This window comes from Orycteropus afer, unplaced genomic scaffold (genome assembly GCF_000298275.1).
Source record: "Orycteropus afer afer isolate SDZICR_OR568_19922 unplaced genomic scaffold, OryAfe1.0 scaffold00193, whole genome shotgun sequence".
NCBI lineage: Eukaryota > Metazoa > Chordata > Mammalia > Tubulidentata > Orycteropodidae > Orycteropus > Orycteropus afer.
This window is the reverse complement of record NW_006921780.1, coordinates 2,131,197-2,138,892: the sequence shown is the minus strand read 5'-3', so window position 1 is coordinate 2,138,892 and position 7,696 is coordinate 2,131,197.

The window sequence follows — 7,696 nt, the reverse complement described above, 5'->3', positions numbered from 1 at the left end:
GATTTCTGGGTCAAATGGTATTTCTAATTCCAGCTTTTTAAGGAATTACCATGCTGTTTTCTACAGTGGTTGTATCATTTGACAGTCCCACCAGCAGTGTACGAGAGTCCCAATCTCTCCACATCCTCACCAGCATTTGTTATTTCTATCTTGTTGAACTTTGCCATTAGTGCTGGGGTGAGATGGTATCTCATTGTTTTGGTTTGCATCTCTATGATGGCTAATGATCATGGGCATTTCTTCAAGTATTTGCTGGCCGCCTGAATATGCTCATTGGTGAAATGTCTATTGATGTCTTCTGCCCATTTTTTAATTGGATTTTTAATCTTTTTGTTGTTGAGGTGTTGGAGTTTTCTATAAATTTTAGAGATAACTCCCTTGTCAGATATGTAATTATAAACAAGTATGAATTTGTTATTGTTATTTTATTATGTGCTTTTTCATGGTGTTCCTGATTTCTTTGTTCCATATAATTTTCTGCGCTGAGCTCATTTTCTTTATGAATTGTGTTATCACTTCCTTTGTTACAATTGTTTTAGTATTTGCTAAATATTTGTACTAGTCCTCTTTTTTATTCTGATGTGAAGGTTTGTCATTTTTCTTTGAGATTACCCTGTGATTTATAGTTTTCTTCTCAAATTTAGAAACTCTGTTCTATCTTGCAGTTGTTTTAACTTCCCTACCGTTTAGAAGTTCTGTAACTACACAATTTTTCCCCTTTTTGGTTTGTAATTTTCGTTTGTCAATTGATGTCTTATTTACTTTGGATACTTCCAAAGAAGCTGGGTGGGTTTCTGGGTTATGTCATCATGTGTGTTAATGTGTTAATGGCAGGTTGTTCTTTGCTGTTAGTTCTCTGTCCAAAGGACTTCCTTTATTATCTTTTGTAAGACTGTTCTGGTTTTAATTAATTCCCTTAATTTCTGCTTTTCAGGAAATGTCCTAACTTCACCATCATATCTGAGGGAAAATTTTGCTGGGATATAATTCTTGGTTGGAAATTTTTCTCTTTCAGGATTTCATATATATATCCCATTGTCTTCTCGCCTGCATGGTTTCTGCCAAGAAATCCAAGCTTAATCTTATTGGTTGTCTCTTGTAGGTAACTTTTAGTTTTTCCCATGCTGCTTTCAGAATTCTTTCTTTGTCTTTGGTTTTGGTGAGTTTGATGATGATGTGTCTTTTGTGGTCTATCCTGTTTGGAGTTTGCTGGATTTCTTCAATGGATATAGTCTCATTTTTCATCATACCAGGGAAATGCTCTTCCAAAAAATCTTCGACAATTTTCTCTGTGGTTTTATTTGTCTCTTTTTTCTGGAATTCTGATTCCCAAACTACCAAACTGACTGCTGTTGAGTCGGATCCGACTTATAACAACCCCTCCTTGAGTTTCCAAGGCTGTGTCACTACAGAAGTAGATTGCCCAACCTTCCTTCCAAGGAGTGGCTGGTGGGTTTGAACTGCCAGCCTTCTGGTTAGCATTTAAATGCCTTAGGCACTATGCCACAAGAGGTTATTCCTTTTGATGGTATCCCACACGAACTTAGGCTTTCTTCATTGTGTTTTGATCTTTTTTTCTGAATGATCCCTTTCCAAAGAAGTATTGAGATATTTGTCTTCAATCTCACTAATTCTGTTTTCCATTGATTCATTTCTACTCCTTTGCCTGTTCAATGTGTTATCTATTTCTGAAAACTTAGTATTAATCTTCTGTATTTCTATCTGTATATTTTGTATCATTTCTAATTTTTCATTTATTTTGTAATTTTGTTCTTGTATTGTCTTTTGAAATTGTTCTAGGGTTTTCTGTGTGTTTTCCTCCATTTTGTAGTGTTTTTCTTTGATCTGTCTCTCAATCCATTGACGGTACCTAAATATAATTCTTTTGAATTCCTTATCAGGGAGTTCCAATGCTGCTTCTTCCTCAGGGATGTGTTTTGGGTCTGTATTCTGGCCCCTTGTTTCTCCTGCTTTATCTTGCTTCTTTGTGTGCACTGTGATGGTCTGTTGTTTCCAAGACATTGTGTTTTTGTGTTTATATTTAATTGGTGATTGTATGTTGGAGTGATTTGCCCACAATCTTCATTTTCTTTGTATGTTATCTATGTAAGCAGGGTACTGTGCTCTTTTATTCACCAGTTGGCAGCACTTATATACTCACCACCTGTCTCCTTTCGCATTGTCAGCCTCCCATATGTCCCTGCTGTTCTTGGCAAAAGGATCCTATTCTTAGGTCCCTGGAATCCAAATGAGAATGCTGTCACTTTAAAATTCAAAATGGTCACCACTTGTAAACATTAAAAATGGCTGCTCCCTGGGTTATTTTCAATATCCAAAATGGCCACCACTTATAAACATTCAGAATGGCTGCACCCTTGGTCACTTTAAATATCCAAAATGGTCACTGCTTGTAAACAACCAAAATGGCTGTGCCCTCTGGACAGCTGAAACTTCACAACTCAGGTTGTCTTGCTCCTTGCTGTTTCTCTTCCTAGTTATAGGCCACCAGCACATTCGTCCCTGCAGCCCTTGGTGACTAAGGCTGATTTTTAGGTCAATTCTCAGATCTGAACACCACATGGAAATATTCAGGCCCATCAGAGTAGCTGATAGTCTGCAGCTTCATCTGTCTCTGTACTCACTGTTTTCATTCAGGTTTTCCCACTAGTTGGTGCCTAATCCACTTCTGTATAGTATTTTTCAAAGTTCAGGACTCCAGGATTATTTTCTGTATTTCTGTCAATTGGTTTCTCTTTTCTTTGTTGAAGAGGGTCTGTGTAGCTTGTCTGCCTATTCCACCATCTTACTGGAAGTCTGGCTATTCTCTCCTAATGGTTCTGAGATCCCCTTTTCTGTCTCTAGGAATGCTCACCTTAAGCCTAGCAGAATGACAAAACTAACCAATTACATCCTATTTTCACAATTTATTCCCAGATAAAACAGATCATATAAAAAGAAAACTATAATAGGTTTAAAAGAAAATTTAAGTAAACACATTAAACATTTAATTTTAGATTTTAAAGTTTACTTTAGAAATGACTTTTATAGTCTAAAATTAGATGTATTGCACCATCAATAAAATAGGATTTTGATTGGGATTGAGTTGAATTGAAAGCTGAAATAGAGACTAATTGACAGCTCTATAAAATTGAGACATCCTATTTTTGTACTTATTGTGTCTTTGTATTGATTCTGTATCCCTCAGAAAATTTCTTCATGACTTAAATTTAATAGGTCTTGACTAGTTATTGTTAAATGTATTTCTACATATTTTATCAAGAAGATGATTTAAATTTTCCACTTTGCAACTATCTTAATTGACCTTCTCACACAAACGTGTTAAGCTCCCAGTGGAACTCCTAAATACCAGACCTAGTCCTTGATTCATTCATTTGTACACTGTTCAAGGATTTACTTTTAAACTTCCAAAGCCTGGTGAGTGAATACAGGGAATCTAGCATATCCTCCATCCCCCAGATCACTATTCTGAAGAATTTGCCTCTTTTACAAAGTCAGTCTGCTATTGTACACTGATTATTACCAGTCATGTTTCCTTTGATCTCTGCTGCTAGCCACAGTTACAACATCTGCTTTGTAGTTGTGTTATCACATCCCCTGGGAGTAATTACTGTGTTATGCTTTTAAACAAGTCCTTTCCACCTTTCTATTAGAGAATCATCAGGGGAAATGTGCTACTTTCTTAAGACATAAAGAATGAAGAACCAAAAACTGGAATCAGATTCCAAAAAGAATTCTATGAAGAAATGTTCAACTAAAGTACAATAGTACTTTATTGGGAAAATCATCTCAGGAAGTACAGAGATTTTGGTTGAAAATAAATGTGATGATATCTCATTGAGCATTGAATAAGTTTGAATCAACTTAAAGTTGAGACTGTTAGTGCAGAAAGGACAAGGAATAATTTGCTACTGTATCAGATTTTTATAATCTTAATTCCATGAGCTGGTCAATTTCTTCCCACTAGACTTTAGTTATTTTTATTGTTAGCTGCCTCCAACAGCAACAATATGCACAACAGAATAAAATACTGCCCGGTCATAAGCTGTCCTTATAATCGTTGCTGTGTTTGAACCCATTGTTGGGGCCACTGTTTCAGTTCATCTTGTTGAGTCTTCCTGTTTTTCCATGTTTGCATTATGTTCTTCTCCACAGAACGTTCCCTCCTGCTAGCATGTCCAAAGTAGGTGAGAAAAGTCTCACCATCCTTGCTTCTAAGGAGCATTCTGGCTGAACTTCTTCCAAGACAGATCTGTTCATTCTTCTAACAGTTCATGGTTTATTCAATATTCCTTACCAACACCATAATTCGGAGACATCAATTCTTCTTTGGTCTTCCTTATTTATTGTCCAGCTTTTGCAGGCATATGAAGTGACAGAAAAATATCCTGGCTTGTGTCAGGCACACCATAGTCCTCAAAGTGACATTTTTGCTTTTTAATACTTTAAAGAAGTTGTTTGCATCATTTTGCCTAAAGCAATATGTCATTTGATTTCTTGACTGCTGCTTCCAAGTAAGAAGAAATACTTGTCAGCTTCAATATTTTCTCTATTTATCATGATGTTGCTTACTGGTCCAAGTGTGAGGATTTTGGTTTTCTTCATACTGAGGTATAATCCATCTTAAGGCTGTATCTTTGATCTTCCTCAGTAAGTGCTTTAAGTCCTCTTTGCTTTCAGCAAGCAAGGTTATGTCATCTACATATCAAAGGTAGTTAATGAGTCTTCCTCCAATCCTGATCCTGTTTTTCACACACACACACACACACACACACACACCGCCCATATAGTGCAGCTTCTTGGCATATAGATTGAAAAAGCAGGGTGAAAGAGTACAGGCTTGATGCACATGTTTCCTGATTTAGACATTACTTACTATATTTTCTGGCCATTGGACTCAAGACCTTATTGAATATACTTGCATTTGTGCCACAGACACATTTAATTATAAGAGGCTTTAAGAAAAGAATGTCTGTACATGATTAAAAATGTACATGGCTGCTTTTGTACGGAACTAACTTCTCAAAATGAATATGCTTACTTTTCTTGAGTGGTGTCCAGAATTAAACTACTAGCAAAACCCTGAACACCTGTTGGTATTGAGTGCATTCTGACTCATAGTGACCATGTAGGACAGACTAGAACTGACCCAGAGCGTTTCCAAGGGTGTAAATCTTTACAGAAGCAGACTGACACATCTCTTTTCCACAGAGCCACTGGTGGGTACAAACTGTCAACTTTTTGGTTAATAACCAAGCACTTAACCACTGTATTACCAAGGCTCCTTAAATTAGCATGTTTTTGTTGTTGTTGTTATGTGCCGTCAAGTCGGACCCGACTCATAGAGACCCCTCCTTAGGTTTCCGAGGCAGTGTCACTGCGGAAGTAGATTGCCTCATCTTCCTTCCAAGGAGTGGCTAGTGGGTTTGAACCGCCAGCCTTCTGGTAAGCAGTCAAGTGCCTTGGCCGCTATGCTACCAGAGCTCCCTTAAATTAGCATAGGTATAGCTAAATCTTTAATTTTCAAGGTATTTTTGTGAAAATGTGTGAATTATAAATATGTCATTAAATCATTAAGGAAAGTATTAATTTTGAATTATTAGGGAAGATATTAATTTTGAAAAAAAAATTAATTAATTTTTTTCTTTAAATGTATCTATCAAATCAACCCAATCAAACCTTAATATTTATGAGTTTTAAGATAGTAAGTGAATGCAAAGATAAAATCTTGTAGTTTTCATAATTTCTAGGACCTCTGTTGGTGCTGTGGCTAAGACACTCAGCTGCTAACCAAAAGGTCAGTGGTTTGAACCCACCAGCTGCTCTGTGGGAGAAAGATGAGTCAGTCTGCTTCTACAAAGATTTACAGACTTGGAAACCCTATGGGTTTCTCTGTCCTATAGTGTCTCAATGACTGAGAATCAACTCAATGGTGGTGTGTTTGAGTTTTATGATTTCTAATTGACTTATCTTGAAGATATGTCTTTATGACTGGAGAATCTTTGTTGATTAAGTACAAATTTACTCATCCTTCTCAGTATAAATGTCTATATGCTAGTAATTTTGCTGTTATCTCTCAGTTCTAATCCACTGCTCAATATTTTGCTCATAGATGCTTGGGTTTGGATTTTGCAAATTATATTTCTCTTAAACTCCCTTATCTGCTTGATTCCAGTTAGGTCCTGCTAACACGAAACACTTGTGGGAGACTGGAAGGATGTGAGAGAAGAGAGTTCCCTTCTATTTCCAGCTTTTGTTGTTATCTCACAGAAGTAGCAGTGGATAGTCATGATTCTAGCTTCCAGCTTTCTTTAACATGTTGAGATACCAGCTTTGCTGTGCACACTCAGAGATACTATCAGCATCCATGCTGTGCCTCTGGACATTGATGTGCCACCTGTGATAATTTCCCAAGATTATAGGGCAAAGCCCATAGATTATTTAGTCAAATACCAAGCCCTGACCCCTCATAAGAGTTCTTGGTACCACATTTCCAGGAAATTTCCTCTAAATTCTTAGCTTTTGTTAATGCCACATATTCCTTATTGTTTCCTCAGGTCTAAGCATAACGATTAACATGTGAATTTCCTCAGCAACTTCTTTGTTCTTTGACTATTTCACACCCATGTAACCAATGATCTATATCAGATCCCTTTTGTTTGAAACAGGACATCCAGCCAGTTCTTCCCAGTTCAGTCATGACCAACAAAGTGAAGGCAGAATAACCCAAATTTGTAAAATTGTGTGTACCAGAATGACTACTGGAATGGGAAAAATTATGGGTCAACACCCTGCTAGAAACATAATCTCCTTTCTAGAAAACAATGGTAGCACGAGCATTACATAACAACCAAATCACTTGACTGGCAGAGTCAGAAACCATGGTCCTCAGCTCAAAGATGGCGAACCACCATGTCCCTTTGAATGTATGTCACTCTCCACAGTCCTGGAAATAATCCAATCTCCTGTGTCAGGCTCCTGAATGCTACACCTGTTCTGATCTCACTTTCTAGAGCTAAGATCCATATTTTTTCCCATTCTAGTTATTGTTCTGGTTCACCCACATTTTACAAATGTGAGTCTGTTCCAGTTTCATTGCATCAGCCAAGCCTGAACCAGTTTGAACAGGTTCAAAGCCTGGGTTGAGGTAATTATCATTACTTGTTTTCTTGACTTAATTTCACATTCTAGAACACAATAATAAGTAGTAATCATGTATAAACACTTTAGGCTTCTTTCATAGTATGGGAGAGGGAGAGGCAGGGTGAATGATGGTGTTTGGTAGGGGTTCCAGAACAAGAGAGAAGAATTAGAGAAAACTAAATGCTCTGTGTGGGGTTGGTGGAGAGAGAAGGAGGCTAGAAGAGAGATTTGAGTTGTAATATTTGACATTAAATGTGATGTATTTCATGATGTAATTTACCATTTTATATCTTCTGGAAACACTTTACTAAATAATTTTTTGCAAATAAAGATATTTTTATTAGAGGTGATGGCTACTGATTTTAATACAGAACAAGACACAGCTAATCCATCAGTTACCTGTGTGAGATTAAAGTTAGACTTGTGAATATGCAATTTAGGAATATGTGTCCTGGGCAATCTACTTCCATAGGGATATCCCCTCAGAAACTCAAGGAGGGCTCACTATAAGTAGAAATCGACTACAGCAGTGAGT